A 17,972-nucleotide genomic window follows, 5' to 3' on the forward strand; every position below is an offset into this window, starting at 1 on the left:
TGCGTAGCTAATATTATGCTATTGTCCGGGTAGTCTAGGACCCAAAAGCATGCTATACTTGGAATATCTGTAACCTTATTGACAGTTGATTGCTTAAATCCCATCGAATTGGTAAATGGATTTCTAAAAAAGAATTAAACTTCATTTTTTTCTAAATTGTTAAAAGAGAATTGGTTTCCTTTGGGTAATTTTTTCCTGATGACTTTGATTGATTGTCTGTGTGTGTTTAAATTCTGGAACGGGCCAAACGCCTCAGTAGATTAAATAGATGCATCTATGGTTCGTGTCGTTCGACCCGCAGCAGTGCACATTTTAAATATTATTGGATCGGGTCGTACGACCTCGGCAAGATTTTCGCATGCTTGTATTGCTTGCCTTGAGATTTGGTGATATTGATATTTGCCCTCCCTGGCTTGAGATAATTGAAAATTAATAGATTATGAATCCGGATATTTTTAGTATAAAAAGGAAACTTTTACTTGTTCGTGACTTATTTGAAATTTCTGTCATTCTTGATAAATCCATGATTACTCGCATCAATAATATATTATCATTGGACCACTAGTAAGTGTCGAAGTCGACCTCTCGTCTCTACTTCTTCGAGATTAGACGGGATACTCATTGGGTACACATTGTTTTCGTACTCATACTACACTTGCTGTGCATTTTTATTGCATAGCCACATGCATCTCTAGTGGCCTAGTGGGCGTAGCAGCATGAGTGATACGGAGACTTAGGTGAGCTGCACTTCTCGAGCCGACCCGCAGCCAGCAGAGTCTCTTTTAGATTATTGTTCTTACTTTCTGTCCAATTTGTATTTCGGACAGCTGTTGTATTATATTATTTCCGAGAGATAGCTCATGCACTTGTAACACCGGGTTCTGTGATGGTTTTTTGATTATTCAGTATTAAGTTTGTTAAAGACTTCATGGTTATTTCGGTAAATTTTATTATTTATTATTTAATGTATTAAGAAAATGATTTCAACAAATGCCAAAAATTGGAACTTAATTGAGTATTTATGGTTGGCTTGCCTGACAGCGGTGTCCGGCGCCATCACGACCCTTAGTGAATTTTGGGTCCTGACAACATGGTATCAGAGCACTAGGTTCTCTTAGGTCTCACGAGTCATGAGCGAGTCTAGTAGAGTCTCGCGGATATGTACAGAGACGTCTGTACTTATCTTTGGGAGGCTACGGGCCTGTTAGGAGTACTTCCCTTCTTGATTCCTCATCGTGCGATTTGATTCCTTTGAGGCTTATGGCTTTGTTTCTTTCCTATTCAATCTTATACGGCGCAAAGCGCTTGTTATAAATCGAGAATGAAGAATCGTAACGGTATTACAGATGTGGTGCGGGATGTTTCTCCCGGTATAGTTGATTGGATTATTATCATCGCCTTGTGGAGGGATATTCTATTGTTTCAGCCCAGTAGTGGTACTTCTGAGGGCTCTAAGGCTAGGCACAAGTTTCCATGATGCTTATGAACGATTGTTTCGCAGTATTGATATGATGGTAGGATGTTTGCCTACTTGTCGGGGCAGTGAATGACTCGAAAGGAGGTTTACTCAGTGCATGATCTAGAGATTCGGTATTTTATTCCCAGCAGGGGAAAGACGATCGGGCTAAGAATGTTCAGATTTGGGTTGATGGGGTAACAAGACTTGGTAATTGCGGGCGTGGTGGAGTTTTCTTCTATGATGAGGTGTTGTTGTCCTTATTGAATGTACTAAGTTCGCCGGTATTATGATCTTCTACAATTCGCCTCTAGAGAAGGATATTGCGGGTCGGTATTGAAGAAACGACTCTTAGATATCGCGGGGTGTGGTGATGCAGGACTGGATCGGTGCTCCTAATGTTGACGGCTCGGGAAAGATGATCTTCGCAAAGGTTTAAGGTTAGTAGTGATTCTTGGGTTCAAGTGCTACAAGATGGATTTATTTAAGGCAACAACTGAGCAGCAAAGGATGAGGAAGGACATGTGGGCAGTGTCAGGCGGTGGTTAAAATTTCTAGAAGGCCAGGTACAAGGAGCAAAGGTCAAGTAGTCGATTAAAGGGATGAGTTCCGCCAAAGTGGGAGAGTGGTGGAGTTGCATATGGGTATTGTGGTAGGATGGCTATGCACCCTAAGGAGAGCTTGGGATGACTTGGGAATTTTAGTGATTGGTGATTGGGGTCTACGGATTTAATTTGAGGTATGGGCCATTATGCGGCAGTAGATTTGATATAGCAGGAAGGAGCTGCTTGAAATAAAGAAGGATACATCATAACTTTGAATTGGAAGAATATTGCCACACATTTAATTGATGTCCACGAGGGGTGAATGAACTTGTGCAGCTGGAGAGTGGGCTTGGACGCAGGATGGGTTATGAATGACGTAGTGATTGTACCCCATGCAGTAGTGTTGGAAGATGTCGGGAAGTGATTTCCATAGGTGGTTTGTTCCCTGTGAGCAGGTGAGCGGTCGCGTGGTTGGCGACACTTCTGTGAAAAGTCCTATTAGTTGTACAACAAAGAAATCGGTCGTGCGAATGTGGTTGGTGATTCAGAGTATAAAAAAGGGTTTTACAGGAAGATTCCGAGAATTTTTGCGGTTGATTGCGCAAGGCTATGCCAATAAGAGATAAAGAATCCTGGTGAATTCCGGAGTTGTGTAATAGTAGCTTCAAGCTAAGTGGGAGAGTCCCACATCCTATGATTGGGTTGCATCGTTAACTACTTGCGAGGTTTCTGGTCATTAGCATATTGATGGGTTATTTCAGCTACGGGAAAAGGACATAAATGGTAATTTGAGAAAAGGAATTGTTAAAGGTGTGTTATAGTTGGCCTTATTGGGTCATGTTCAGACTTAGGGAAGGATTCAAGATTTATGCCTTGTATAGATGCGGGTTTCAAGGGAGGTGATTCTGCCGGGTGCTTCGTCGAGAGGATATTCATTTGCTAGAGATTTATAGAGATTGATTATATTCGGGGCCAAGTAAGAGCGGGTGGCTCTCAACAACGGTCCTAGAGGATTCAAAGGGTAAAGTGTGGTGCCTAATAATTTTGAGCATGTAAGTACGGTTAAGAATCAAGCTTATGTAGCAGCCTATGAAAAGAGGCCTAGAATATTCTATGATGTTTTGACTTGCGACGTAGCATGTGGGAGGTATGAAATGGTTCGTGGGATTTGAGACAACATGATCTCGTGATTCAAGGTCACTCGGGGAGAGAGTGCAGATGGAGTGTGTTATGTGTGGAATGAAGTTATTATCATTTCTAAGGCAATCAGGGTAAATTGAAAGAGGATAGATTGGTTAGCCATAGTTGAATTGGCCTATTGCTGGCAGTGATCAGTTCCTTCAGCGTGATCAAGTTATGCAAGTGATTTGTGGCGATATGTGTGAGGCTTGTCGGCTGCCGTAATTGATGTTATTCAGAAGTATTCTACTATTATGGCCTGCTGTGTGTAGGCGGATCCTGGAAGGGCTATGGTGGCTTAGTCCACTACTTAGAGATTTGTATATTTTACAGTTATGGGAATTCACCTGTGTGTTGATGGTTCTCCTGAAGTGAGTTGATTGAAAAGTTTTTACATGACGAAGTGTTAATATATTAGTGGTCCCAGAGTTATGAAGAAAAACATGTTCTATCGTATATTGGCATGTTAGGTACAGTGAGTAGTATGGAATTCGAAGTGAAGATCAAGGTTGCAGTTCGGTGTTGGCAAGGATGTCACGAGCTCGGATGAGCAGGAAAGGAGTTTTGATGTTTAAGGTAAGTTGGTATTGTCTTCAGCGTCACTTGAGATCGGTGTTTTGTGAAAAAGGCTTTGCATCCTGGTTAAGGATTCTTGATCGCTTTGCAACGTTAGTGCGGCCTATGGTTTCGGTGAACAGACCTATTATCCGTTACAGAAAGTTGTGGGAGCATACCCTACGAGAAGGTAGTATAAGTGTGACATGTAGTCACTTGATTGATTGAAGAGTTAAACCAAGTATGAAGATTGTAGTGATATCGTTGAATTGAGAATTGATGCCTGGAGGGCACGCGGTCTATCGGGTTGCGTACTGTGGAGGATTACTTCGGTTATGATGGTTGTTCTTATGTTTTATGAGAAAAATGGGAGTTATCATGGACCTTTGAAAGGTTAATAGACTAGTTCAGTGTGATTAGAATCAGCTTGAGGTCTGTGGATGAATCTAAATGTGAATATGGGCTCTATATCAGGCCATATGTGTTCATTTCAGCAATGCGCTCCTTATGGAAGAGTAGTCGGAGTACTATTTCATCATCAACTATTTAATGTAATGGTGTATTGTGCCGTGTGAGTCATAAGATAGCTTGGTAAATTTCTTATGTGTTGAGGTTCTGCGTAGAGATGGTGTTATATGAGCAAGATGGCTCTCGAGATTCAGATCGTATGTCGCACCTCAGTTGTGCTTGAGTTTTGTAGCCTATGGCGCCATATGTCTCCCCAGGGATGGTATTATGCACTTAGTGTGCTTGTGACCGATGTCACACCTCCTTTTTCCGCCCCCGAGAGTGGACAAGGGAGTTTTTCCAATTAAAGGACAATCGAAACGGGATTGGTTTAATTATTTCAGAGTCGCCACCTGGGAGATTTAGGGTGTCCCAAGTCACCAATTTTAATCCCGAATCGAGGAAAAGAATGACTCTATATTACAGTCTGCGTACCAGAAATCCGGATAAGGAATTCTGTTAACCCGGGAGAAGGTGTTAGGCATTCCCGAGTTCCGTGGTTCTAGCACGGTCGCTCAACTGTTATATTCGGCTTATTTATCTGATTTTAAATACAATTATGAACCATGTGCAAATTTTATCTTTTAACCGCTTTTGTCATTATTATTATTTTTACGAGAATTGCAACGTCGTGAAAACATATCTCGAACCACGTTACATCAATGTACCCGTGGTTATCGATATATCTCGACTCGGTTGAGATTTGGATTTGGGTCACATAAATGTGCACCCGAATTAAGGAAAATAAATTGTTAAAGGCGCGCCTAAAGCAACTAGCGTCTTGTTATTTGGGGAAGGTCGTAAAAATTCGTTAAACGGCACATCCCGAATTCTAAATACTTTAATATATACATATATTCAGAGGACCCTGCAGCTTTGTACATTTTTGTTTGTCGAGGCTCGTATCGTTCTTATTTTTAAAAGGAATTTGCGACGTCATGGACATGCATCTCGAACCACGTCATAATCAATGTACCCGTGATTAGAAACACATGTCGAATCCGTCGAGATTTGGATTTGGGTCACATAAATGTGCACCCGAATTTAAGAAAGTAAAATTATTAAATACGCGCTTAAAGAGGCTATCACGTTATTATTCCGGGAGGTTCGTGAGATTTGCTAAATGACCCACCTTGGAAACTAAATGCTTCGATATATACATTTAACGAGGGCCCCGCAGCTTGTTCTTTATCTTGTCGAGGCTCATCCCGTCCTTATTTTAAAAGGATTTCCTATAGCAACTATGTTTCTTGTCGCGTTTGTCTCTACTAATTGAAGACAGAGATAGTCCTAGTTGATTACATGCTTGTAGGCTTATTTATAGCAGGATTCAAAATGCTTTTACAGAATAAGTAAACGTGATTACGCACACGGACAACTGATTGAACATTACGGCCCAAATCCAGCTCATGCGGGATGGGCCAGACCTGGGCCATTGTTTGTTCGATGCGGGCCTGCTTGGTCTGTTTTGACCCGGGCTCGACCTTCATGAGGTTGAGATTGCAAGCTTTGTGTTCTTTGTTCTAAAGTATGGTTTATCAGTTATATGAGACCATTTATCAGAAGGGAAAGAACTTAACTAGTAGTGGATAGTTTTCATGCTTGGCCTACATTAAAGAATATACTACACAATTAAACTAAGTCTAAGGTACAACTTATTGCAGTGGGCATATTTTCTCCTAACAGCATACATATATAAACTAACATTCAACTAATCTACATTGACATATACTAAGCATGCATGCTACTTCTATTGTCCAAGCAGGAATGAAAATTATTATACAATACATAATATTTAATGTAACAGTCTATGTATATATAAACATCTGCAGATCTTCCCTTTTACATTCATGCTCAAAGTTTTCAAGTTACACTGGTAGTATATTTGTGTACCTGGTATAGAGAACAAAAGGAGGAAGAAAATGATCAGCTGAGTGATACGCAACAAGCACAACAACAGCAGATAATACAGCCCAACACAGCAACAACCAAACAGCCACAAAGATGGAGTTCACACGTTGGTCGAGCAACAGACAAATAATCCCAGGAAACAGGATGGGAAACAAGACCAATCGAGAAAGGAACCAGAATATTTTGTGTTATGGCCAACAGAAATTCAATAACCACCAACGCTCAGCAAACAACCAGCACAGTTTCAAACAATCAGGGAGACTAAAACTCAGTGTACAGCACACAGAAACTCAATGTAGTAGCAATCACAGCTGAAGATACACAGACTTCTCTTAATGGAACAATAACAGCCCCAGTTAGGATAACCAACTTGGTTTCTTTGTGCAGTTTTGGACAGTGTTCCGTTACAGTATTTCTGGAAATTTCTTTCTGTTTTTTTCAGTTTTCTTTAACTCACCAGACCCCTCTCAAGACTAAAATTTCCAGCCCCTTTTAAGTTCTGAAATAGCCTATTTATAAGCCAAACAACTAGTGCAGTCAAGCTGCCTGGATTCTGCCAATTGCAGACTGCCCATACCTATTAAATCCCATGCCTAAGCATCTTTTTGATGCCATCCATTTGTTCCCCACGCCTGGCTTATTCCTTTTGTTCAAGAGTTATGGGTTCATTTAAGTATTCATTTTAAACCCCATACTCTTGTGTCTTGTTCCCCATTGGCATTAGTTTAATCCTAATTTAGTACCCTACTTGTCAGCTCACTTAAACTAAGCTTTTCCTGTTCTTTTCGAACCCAAATTACCCCTGTTAGCCCTTGATTATTACTGTCCTGCATCATTGCAGTATCAGGGCCTTTTGAACTTCTGGAAGTTCAAATTCGAGACTGCCCTAGCCTGATTCTTTTAATTGTTTACAATGCAGTTATAAGCTAGTATTCACAGATAATGTCAAGCATCCAATTAACAATCCACAGGTTCGTTCACTTACGTGAAGTTGTACGAATTAGAATATTTGAACATTCAGTCGTAGGAAGTTAATCGACGACGTTTATCAAGTAGACTATACTAATTATAACAGGTAACAATCAGTCGTTCATATAAACAAATACATACAGGGACCTAAAGGGCTTCGGACAACTTTTGATCAATCACTGGGAACCTATACGAATTATTTATGCGACGACTATCCTAATCGAACATGTATATCACAGAGTACATTCAGAATACACATAGAAAATCAACCGGCCAAATAAAAGGTCTTTGACAGAGATGGAAGAAATCCGAATGAAAAATAATAAAAATAATAAACAAACACAACGAAACATGCTGACAACTTAATTAGCAGTTGAATAAAACAAAAAGGAAAAGAAAAACTTACCGAAAAATGTCCAAACAAAATTGACCCAAATCTGACTCAACTTTGACCCCTTGAGGCCGAACAAACTTTAATCAGGGTGTTCTCACACGAGAACACCTTGATTAAGGTCTATTAGACCTCAAACCCTGTTAAGACTGGCCGGTTTCCAAGGTTATTCATGTTCTAGGTTTTGGATTCTCAGATTTGAGATTCTAAGAGTTGTGGGTAGATTCGGACCAAACCAAGCCTGGTTTGGTCACGAGGGAGGTCAGGGGAGTGTCTGGTACGAAGATGGTGAGGTTTGGTATAGGTCCGGGTTCGACTCGAATCTTCAAATGAAGATTCGAGATGAAGGGAGGTGATTCGAGGCTAGGGGGTAATAGATCCATAGGAGAGAGAGGTGGTCCTAGGGTGTTCAGGAGGTGGTCATCGGCGTTCATGCCGCCGGGTTCTGGTGAAAGGGAAACTAGGGCGGCTGCTAGGGTTTGGGGGATTTTAGTGTTTGGTGAAGACGATGAGTGGAGGGGGGTTCGAATAAGGGGCGTGGGGTACGATAGAAAGCTTATATACGATCTAGGGGTTTAGATCCTGGCCGTTGGATCAAATGAGATCTATGGCCAGGATCTATTCACTTAGGGAAGATGGTGTCGTTTTGGGTTTGATAGTGGGTGAGACCGGGTAAGGCTGGATCGGGTCAAAGTTTGACGGGTTTAGGGGAATGGCCTGGGTCCGTTGTATCAAGGGGTTGGACGGCTTAGATTAATCTGTCTGAAACGACGTCGTTGAAGTGAAGTGATCAACCTGATCAGGACCGTTTGTTTGAGTCAGATCAACGGTTCTGATAAGGACGATGATACGGCGTCGTTTGTATCAGTGTTTGGGCAGGCCTGACTTGGACTGGGTCCTTGTGTGCCGGTTTTGGGCCTATTTTTTGTTTCATTTCTTGGTCCCAAATCACTCTTTTCTTTGTTCTCTTATTTTAAAACAAAAATGAAATAACAAAATAAATAATAAAACAAATGAAATTAACAAACAACAATGTAACACTTCAACACAATTATCACACCAAATTAAAATGTTTAAGTAAGTTAAATCACAACCTAGAACGAACGATGCATATATATTTTTTGAATTTTCTTTCAACGACCGAATTACGGTTTGATTACCATGACAGACATAAGTTCTCTTTTGATTGCAACATAGACCGAACCACAAATGACTAACAGCACATGCCACGAAAAATCGAAAAATTGTAGAGTGGAGTCATTTGTCACTATTTTTTGTTTTCTTTTTGGAGCGATTGTCCGTGAAGCAAAAATCACGTGCTTACAACCGATATTCAGTATTTTGTTGTAATGAGCAATCTGGCTTGGTATGTAACTCCCTTGTGAATTTTATGTGTGGATCGGGTGGCACGCCGCCATGGGTATGTTGTTTGGATCGGGTTGCGCGCCGCAACAGTGTGATGTCGAGTACAGGTTCCTATATCTGTTTTTATGTGTTTTGTTTCCTATCTTTCTGAGGAAAACTCATATTAGTTGTGTGCCCACGTCGCATGTATGATTCGCGAGCAGACTGTTTGTTTAATTATGTTAACTGTGTCGCATGTATGATTCGCGAGCGGGGTAATTGAATTTCCTTTTCAAAGTTTGCTTTCCTTTGTATCGCGTTCTGAATGGTAGCCTATTGGCACATTGTAGCATCATATGAGACTTTTGGTCATGTCGGGGTGGCTTATTGCCTAAGCAGTTCGTACTGGGTGAGACGGGATCCTTGAATTCGGGATCAGTGCAATCTGATTATATGAAGTATATTAAGGAGCTAAGGCCATTGTTTGGTTCAAAATGAGGTGATAGTTCTTGCCAGGAGTATAGGCCAATGAATTATTGTTTCGGCAGTGGTTATGAATTTCTTCACATCTCATCCGTCGTGTCGGTATTGTAAGAGTTAGAGCTAGACCTATGTATGTCATGAGGTGCAAGGGGAGCTTCAGAGTCATGGGATTTCGACTAAATTGATCAGAGAATGCTATTGTGGTCTTATGAGTAAAATGGTGTAAGGTGTGAATTCAGCTAAGGTATGCAACCATGTCTTGGTGCTGCATGTGGTTATCGATTTGGTGAGCGTATGTTGGAACATGTCTGGCATAGAATTCCGGATGTTGGATTGGGCTCTAAGGCTTATTTGCCTGAATAAAAGGGAATATCTTCAGAGCTGATCGAGCTAATGTACCCAACTGAGTTGTGGTAGCACGCGAAGGTGCATGAGATGTTAAACAGTGATTTCAGACTACTTCAGTGTAGTTCTCAGCACAGTTCTTAGCACGTTCGAGGACAAACATATGTTTAAGTGAGAGAGAATATAACGACCCGACCGGTTATTTTGAGTTCTAGCGCGCCGTTCAGCAGTTTGAGGCCATAAGCAGCTTCACTTCAGGTATTATGACTTGTACACGTGGTCGGAATCAAATTTCGGGAAGTCCGAAGTTGATTTGGAAAGAGAATTCTCATTTCGGAAGCTTTAAGTTGGAAGAATTAACTAAGATTGGATTTCAGAGTAAACGACCTTGGAATCGGGATCTGAAGGTTCCAGCAGGTTTGTATGATGATTTCAGACTTAGGTGTATGCCCGGATCGGGTTTTGGATGACCCGGGAGCGTTTTGGCGCATATTGTGGAAGTTAGCAATTTGGAAGAAATTTCATAAGTTTGGCTTGAAGTGCATTTCAGCATTATCGATGTCCGTTTGGGATTTTGAGACTGGGAGTAGCTTCATATGGTGATTCTGGAGTTGGGAGCGCGATCGGAAGTGAATTTGGAGGTCCGTAGGTCATTTTGAAGTCATTTGGCTAAAGATAGAATTTGAAGGTTTTTTGAGAAGTTTGATCGGAAGTGGACTTTTTGATATCGAGGTCGGAATCCGATTCCGTAAGTTGGAGTAGGTCCGTAATGCCAAATGTGACTTGTGTACAAAATTTGGGGTCAATCAGACGTGATTTGATAGGTTGAAACATCGAAAGTAGAAGTTTGAAGTTCTAATGTTCATAAAGCTTGGATTGGAGGTTGATTCGTGGTTTTAGCATTGTTTGATATGATTCTAGGCCTCATGCGAGTCCATAATATGTTTTGAGACTGGTTGGTATGATTGGTTGGGGTCCCGGGGGCCTCGGGTGGATTCCGGGTGGTTAACGGATCAAAAATGAAATTTTTGGAAGGCTGAAGTCGCTGGTTGCTGTCATAACCGCACTTGCGAGAAATGGGCCATAGATGCGGTATTGGCGGAGGAGAGCTGGGACCGCAGATGCGGTCATTTTGTCGCATATGCGGGACCGCACCTGCGGTGAAGAAGACGCAGAAGCGGAAAAACGCAGCCTGGGGAGGGACCGCAGAAGCGATATTCGAACTGCACCTGTGGAACCGTAGAAGCGGTCAAAAGACCGCAGGTGCGAAAAGTGTTAGAGGCAGTGGGTTGTTTTAAAGTCGGGTTTTGGCCATTTCCTCTCATATTTTCTTGTCTTGGGCGATTCTTAGAGGGTTTCAAGAGAGGATTTTCATCATCAATGATAAGGTAAGCTATTCCCTACCTATCTTGAGTTAAATACATGATTAATTACGGATTTTGGGCATGTAAATTTGTAGAAAACTTGGGGTTTGAGGGAAAACCTAGAAAATTGATATTCTTGGAATTTGACCACGATTTTGGTTATGGAATTAAGAGAAAATCATATATTTGAGTTCGTGAGTTCATGGGTAAACTTTATCTTCGAGAAATTTCGGAATCCGGGAACGTGGGCCCGAGGGCATTTTTGTTAACTTTTCGGTCGGGGTTAGGAATTGTTATAAATTGGATTATAATGAGTACCTTAGCATATATTAATGGGTTTACATAATTGTTTGCTAGTTTTGGAGCATTGGAGCATCAGTTTGAGTCGCGGAAGGGCTTGGAAGCCGGTTTGGAGCTTCGAAGCGAGGTGAGTCTCCTTTCTAACCTTGTAAGAGGGAATTGTTCCCATAGGTGAAATAATTAGTTATGTGCTCCTATTTGTGTCAGGATACATATGCACGAGGTGACGAGAATCCGTGCATAGCTACTATTATGCTATTGTTCGGGTCTGGGACCCAAAAGCATGCTATACTTGGAATATCTATAACCTTATTGACAGTTGATTGCTTAAATACCATCGAATTGGCAAATGGATTTCTAAAAAGAATTAAACTTCATTTTTTTCTAAATTATTAAAAGAGAATTGGTTTCCTTTGGGTAATTGTTCCCTGATGTCTTCTTGATTGATTGTCTATGCATGTTTAAATTGTGGAACGGGCCGAACACCTTGGCAGATTAAATAGATGCATCTATGGTTCGTGCCGTTCGACCCTCGGCAGTGCACAGTTTAAATATTGTTGGATCGGGTCGTACGACCTCGATAGGATTTGCGCATGCTTGTATTGCGTGCCTTGAGATTTGGTGATATTGATATTTGCCCTGGCTTGAGATAATTGAAAATTAATAGATTATGAATCCAGAGATTTTTAGTATAAAAAGGAAACTTTTACTTGTTCGTGACTTATTTGAAATTTCTGTCATTCTTGATAAATCCATGATTACTCGCATCAATAATATATTATCATTGGACCACTAGTAAGTGTCGAAGTCGACCTCTCGTCTCTACTTCTTCGAGATTAGATGGGATACTCATTGGGTACACGTTATTTTCGTACTCATACTACACTTGTTGTGCATTTTTATTGCACAGACACATGCATCTCTAGTGGCCTAGTGGGCGTAACAGCATGGTTAATATGGAGACTTAGGTGAGCTGCACTTCTCGAGCCGACCCGCAGCCAGCAGAGTCTCTTTCAGATTACTGTACTTACTTTCTGTCCAATTTGTATTTTGGACAGCTGTTTCATTATATTGTTTCCTAGAGATAGCTCATGCATTTGTGACACCGGGTTCTAGGATGGTTTTTGGATTATTCAGTATTAAGTTTGTTACAGACTTAATGGTTATTTCGGTAAATTTTATTATTATTATTTAATGTATAAAGAAAATGATTTCAACAAATGCCAAATATTGGAACTTAATTGAGTATTTATGGTTGGCTTGCCTGACAGCGGTGTCCGGCACCATCACGCCCCTTAGTGGATTTTGGGTCTTGACAGCATTGCTGCATCAGTTGTATTCTGCAAAGATTTTGGTTCAGGTATATTAGTGCAGTAGAACTATATACTAATCAGGTATACTGATACATCATTTGGGTATCACGTTGTATTTGGTGCACCATTTGTATTTTTGCGCATATTTTGTTTTAGCCATATTAGTGCAATACCACTATATACTAGTGAGGTATACAAATATACCATTTGGGTATCACCTTATATTTATGTACCTGATGATGTACAATAACTGCATGTAAATGACTTCCAATTTGTTATACTTCAATACAGACATGAGCTGCAAAGCATACCCATTTTGTTAACGATGTATGTACAAATGTTGCATTTGCGGCACCACTTCTATTTCTGCATATATTTTGATACCAATATGATATACATATATACTAATAAGGTATACAAATATACCACTTGGGTATCACATTTATATTTTAGCATCTTTTTTCCTGCAGCAACTAGATGTAAATGCATCCCACTTTATATACTAAAATAGAAAATAAACAGGTTCTTATTGAAAACACAAGTAGCCATATAAAATTATTTCCAAAAAGTAATTTGGCAAAGAATCATCATACCAAATATATGTCTAGTGCAAGAAATGCATTTTATTTCTTTGCAATTCAAATGCTATAATTCTACGATATATGAGTTCTATAAAACATTGAAGCATTATATCAATCTCTCTTTGGAATATTTCGGCATGTTCTTCGGTTGTGTCCTTTTCTCCCGCATAGTGCACATGTAACTGTATTTCCTTCCCAGCCTCCTATGCCTCTCTTCTTTTGAGGTCTTCCTGGTTTGATTTTTCCTTTTGGTGGCAGTACCACCTGCAAAGAGACATGTTCTGGAATTTGCCATGTTGTTTCATCAGGCAAAGGATTTACTAGTATCTCATAGTTTTCAGCAAGTAGTCTATGTTGTAGTAATCCGAGCAATACTTGTATGAATCCATATGGAATTTTTGTATAATTGCCATTGCATGTGGACATGGAATATCGTCTAGCTGAAACCTCCCACAAGTGCAGTTTTTTTCATGTAGGCGCACCGTATTTCTTGTTTGGCCATCAATTACTAAATGTAAAAATTCAGTTGATGGCAACACCTAGTATAATTTTAATTAAGAAAAGTCATTAGCTATATGAAGTAATAGTATTTTTTAAATAATAATATTCAGTTGTTTAGTGAAATCACTAAGGTAAAAAAGTAAAACTACAGTACATGCAGTGTTTTTATGATTTTTAAAATGCATACCGTCATCGTCTGTGATAAGATAGTATTATCTGACAATATTTTTTCATACATTGCACCAATCTTCATAAATGATTCCACTACATCCTTCCGATTGGTGTAATTCCATTTTTGAATCAATGTTGTCATAAAGTCAAGCAAATTCACAACTGGGAGGTCTCTTGCGTGCTTATTTGTTGCATTTACTGATTCCGCAATATTCGATGTCATGGTCATGATTCTATTTGCCTTGGAATGCGCCCGGGACCATTTATCATATCCAATATCCATCAGGTATGTTTTCACTCTACTATCAATAGCTTCTAACTCTGTCATATGCCTGTTGAATTCTTCAACAGTGTATGCTCTTGCTAACATAAAGTATACTTCTTTGATTTGTTTTTGGCTCTTCCTGAAGTTTGTCTTTATGTTGTTTCACAGATGGAACATACATGCACAATGAGGGATTTCTTGATAGACAATTGAAGTTTCTCTCCATATACCATCATGCATGTCTGATACAATGCACATTCCCTCTCTTTTTTCATAGGTTTCTCTGAACTGCCCGAAGAACCACTCCCACGATGCATCATTTTCCTAATCAACAATTGCATATGCGAGGTGTAGAATTTGTCCTGTAAACCCAAAGAACAAAATATCAATTACAACACACTATATTAATTTAGCATTTCATATAGTAATATAGTCATAAGTAGGTGCAGGTGTTTAGCAAAATAACTATATACTCTGTTGGTATACTTATATACCATACTGGTATCATATAATATTTGAAAATCTGTTTTGTTTCTTTAACTGAATGTAATTGGATTGTACATACAATATTAATTTAGTATTTCATATAGTAGTATAGTCATAGGTAGGTGCATGTATGTAGCAAAATAATTATATAATCTGTTGGTGTACTTGTATACCATACTGGTATCATATAATATTTGAAAATCTTTTTTGTTTCTTTAACTGAATGTAATTGGGTTGTATTCTTACCCTCTGCGTCTTGCGTGGAAGCCGTGAGTATGGTCCCTCTATATGTTGACTTTAAAAACTTCCATCAACTACAACTGTTGGCCTACAATACATCCATCCTCTAATCGATGCATATATAGCTATGAATGCATACAAGAAGCTCCCATCTCCTTCAATGTGTAGTCATATCACTGATCCTGGGTTAGCGTATTCTAACATATAAAGATATGTTGGCATTTTCTTGTATGACTCACTTGGTTTTCCTCTCAATAATTGCATTGCTTTTTCTTTTGATCTCCATGCTTGCATGTAGCTTAAGTCCATACCATATGCTTTTTGGATGTCTCTCTGGATATCTGTTGGTGTATATATGATTTTCGGGTCAACAAGTTTATCTTGTACCACAGCTGCAACAAAAGCTGAGACAACTTGCTTTTGTGAACAAAATCTCTTATCAGTTAAACAACTGTGGACATAATTGAAATCCGTCACTTTGAAAAGATTTGATGCTCGCAGGCTTGATGCTTTAAGTCTCCCAGTGCATCTTTCATCCACGCATTCAAGGGTATACCTGTTTATAATACAAATACAGTTATGTATCATGTTTTATTAATAAAAAACACACACAAAAATCCGTACAATTATATACTCACATAGTATACTCTGTTGGTATACTTATATGCTGTATCAGTATCATATTTTGCTGAGAAAAATATAGACAAAGCAACACAATTCTATACTCACATAGTATACTGATTTAGCATACATATATACTATATTGGTATTATGTTTTACTGATAATAACAAAGACAAACCAGTACAGTTATATACTCGCATAGTATACTGATATAGCATACTTATATACTATACCAGTATCACTGATAAAAAACATAGACAAACCAATACAATTCCATACTCGCATAGTATACTGATTTAGCATACTTATATACAATATAGGTATCACATAGTTTTTTACTTGAAACATGGAGACAAACCTTCTTGGACATGATTTATTAATCCGATATTGACATTTTTCTCTAACGGCATACTATTTCATAACGAGAGTCAGCAGGTTCTTGTCTTTGTAAATTTGTCCTTTTTCAACTTTTTGATGAAATTGATCAGTTATGATGTTTGCATCATCAAGTTCTAAACTGGTGTCATCTCCTTCTTGCACATCAAACATACTAATCATATCAGTGCTTTCAAATTGTGCAATTTCTGATGAAATTGGAGCAACATCGAAACTGGAGGTGCTTGCAGCTATAGTATTTTTAGCAAACGACACACATAGAGGTAGTGTTGTCATCCCCGCACTTGATTTTTTTAATTCTATATAAACACTAACACTCATATCGCTGCAAATTGTAATTGGTGGATATCCTTGAGCAATAGCATACTGAATAACTATTGTGTTATTGTCCTTTTGCAGTTGCTTTGCAATTTCTCTGAGAAGTTTTTCAAATTTTCTGTAGGTCTTTATTAGAATTGCATCAACATGAAAATTTATGAAATTATTGTTATCATCCCATTCTCCACTATGCTGCAGCAGAATTGGTATATTTTCCATGATTCTGAAGTTATAATCACTTTTATGTCCAAAATTGAATCTCAACAATGCAAATTTCAATAGTGTTGATGTCAAATATTGAATTTCAACAACAGATTTTCGAAATCAAACCTCTAGATCTTCAAACCGAGATTAGAATTTTCAGCTAAAAATTTAGAAGTTTGAGCACTAAACTTCTGTAATACTTATAATTTTTGACATTCTGCTTTGCCAGCGAAATCAAAATCCGAAAACAAGATGCGAATCAACATCTTCGATCTGTTCTTTCACACTTAGCGATCTTCAAATTAGGGGATGTCGGTGGAAATCACAATTTTGTGCGCTTATTTTCTGAAATTTTGAGCAGCTTTTGGGGTTTTATTGGTAGGGCATTAAGCGTGGGGTGGTTATTTTGATATACATGTTTGTTTATTAAATGGGTAGGGGATTGTAATTATTTAATGGGTAGAATTCTTTTATGGGTAGAGCAGGATAAATAGTTTCTCTTTTATAGGTACTCCTGTCTTTTCCCCATTAATATTAGTAACTTAAATAATGCTAACAAAATCCCAAAATAAAATCAAATCAATACTAATGCTAACAAAAGACATCCAATTCAATACTACGAATGACAATGCATTGAATATCTATTTTTTGTTTTGCAATAATTTAGATAAAAATGCATAACTTATTTTTATTTTTTCTTTAGCGTTTAGTCATGTAATTAATACTCCCTTATTAGTCTACTTATTTTAGCATAACTTAGTACTTTTAGATTATGTTTATTTTTATTATGGATTTTTAATTAAAAATATTTATATTACATAATTTTACTGTCTTTATTCTTGAATATTTTAGGATAATGCCATGATGCATCTCATATTTTGTATTATTTTCTTGGAAAATACCTTATATAGTTGCATCTTACTAGGATTAACGAAATATTTTAAGCACAAGTTATATGTTTTGTGCTACGAAGAGTTAACCCGAAAAAAACCCGATAAACCTGAATAACCCGAAAACTCGAGAAAAAACGAGATTGAAAAGCCTGAGTTTATTGGTTTGGTTTGGTCTTTAGATTTAATAACCCGACACAATTGATTTGGTTTGATAATTGCAAAATCCGAATCAACCCGACCTATGTACACCCCTACCTAAAATTATGAGCCTACCCTAACAAGTAACAACCATTAATTCTTTGTTTGAAAGTTAGGGAAAACATAATTATCAAGAATTGCCAAGATGTAGATTACTTGCAACTCATGGTGCCTACAGGTACAGTTACGGGAAAGAATCCAAGTTAGTGGCTGTAACATTCACCTTTTTTTTTTTTTCAATCAAAAGTTGTACTAAACGACGGAAGTTCATCAATCATCCTGTCTAATCTTTTTTTCCTATTTTCATCCCTTCAACTTTGTAACTTTTGTGGGTTTGATTGCCTTAGAACAGAAATTAACCATGTGGAATGTATACAGTCCTTTCAATTATCTCATCATCCTGACATCTATTAATGATTTTTCCCTGACCTCTCA

This window comes from Nicotiana sylvestris, chromosome 1 (genome assembly GCF_000393655.2).
Source record: "Nicotiana sylvestris chromosome 1, ASM39365v2, whole genome shotgun sequence".
NCBI lineage: Eukaryota > Viridiplantae > Streptophyta > Magnoliopsida > Solanales > Solanaceae > Nicotiana > Nicotiana sylvestris.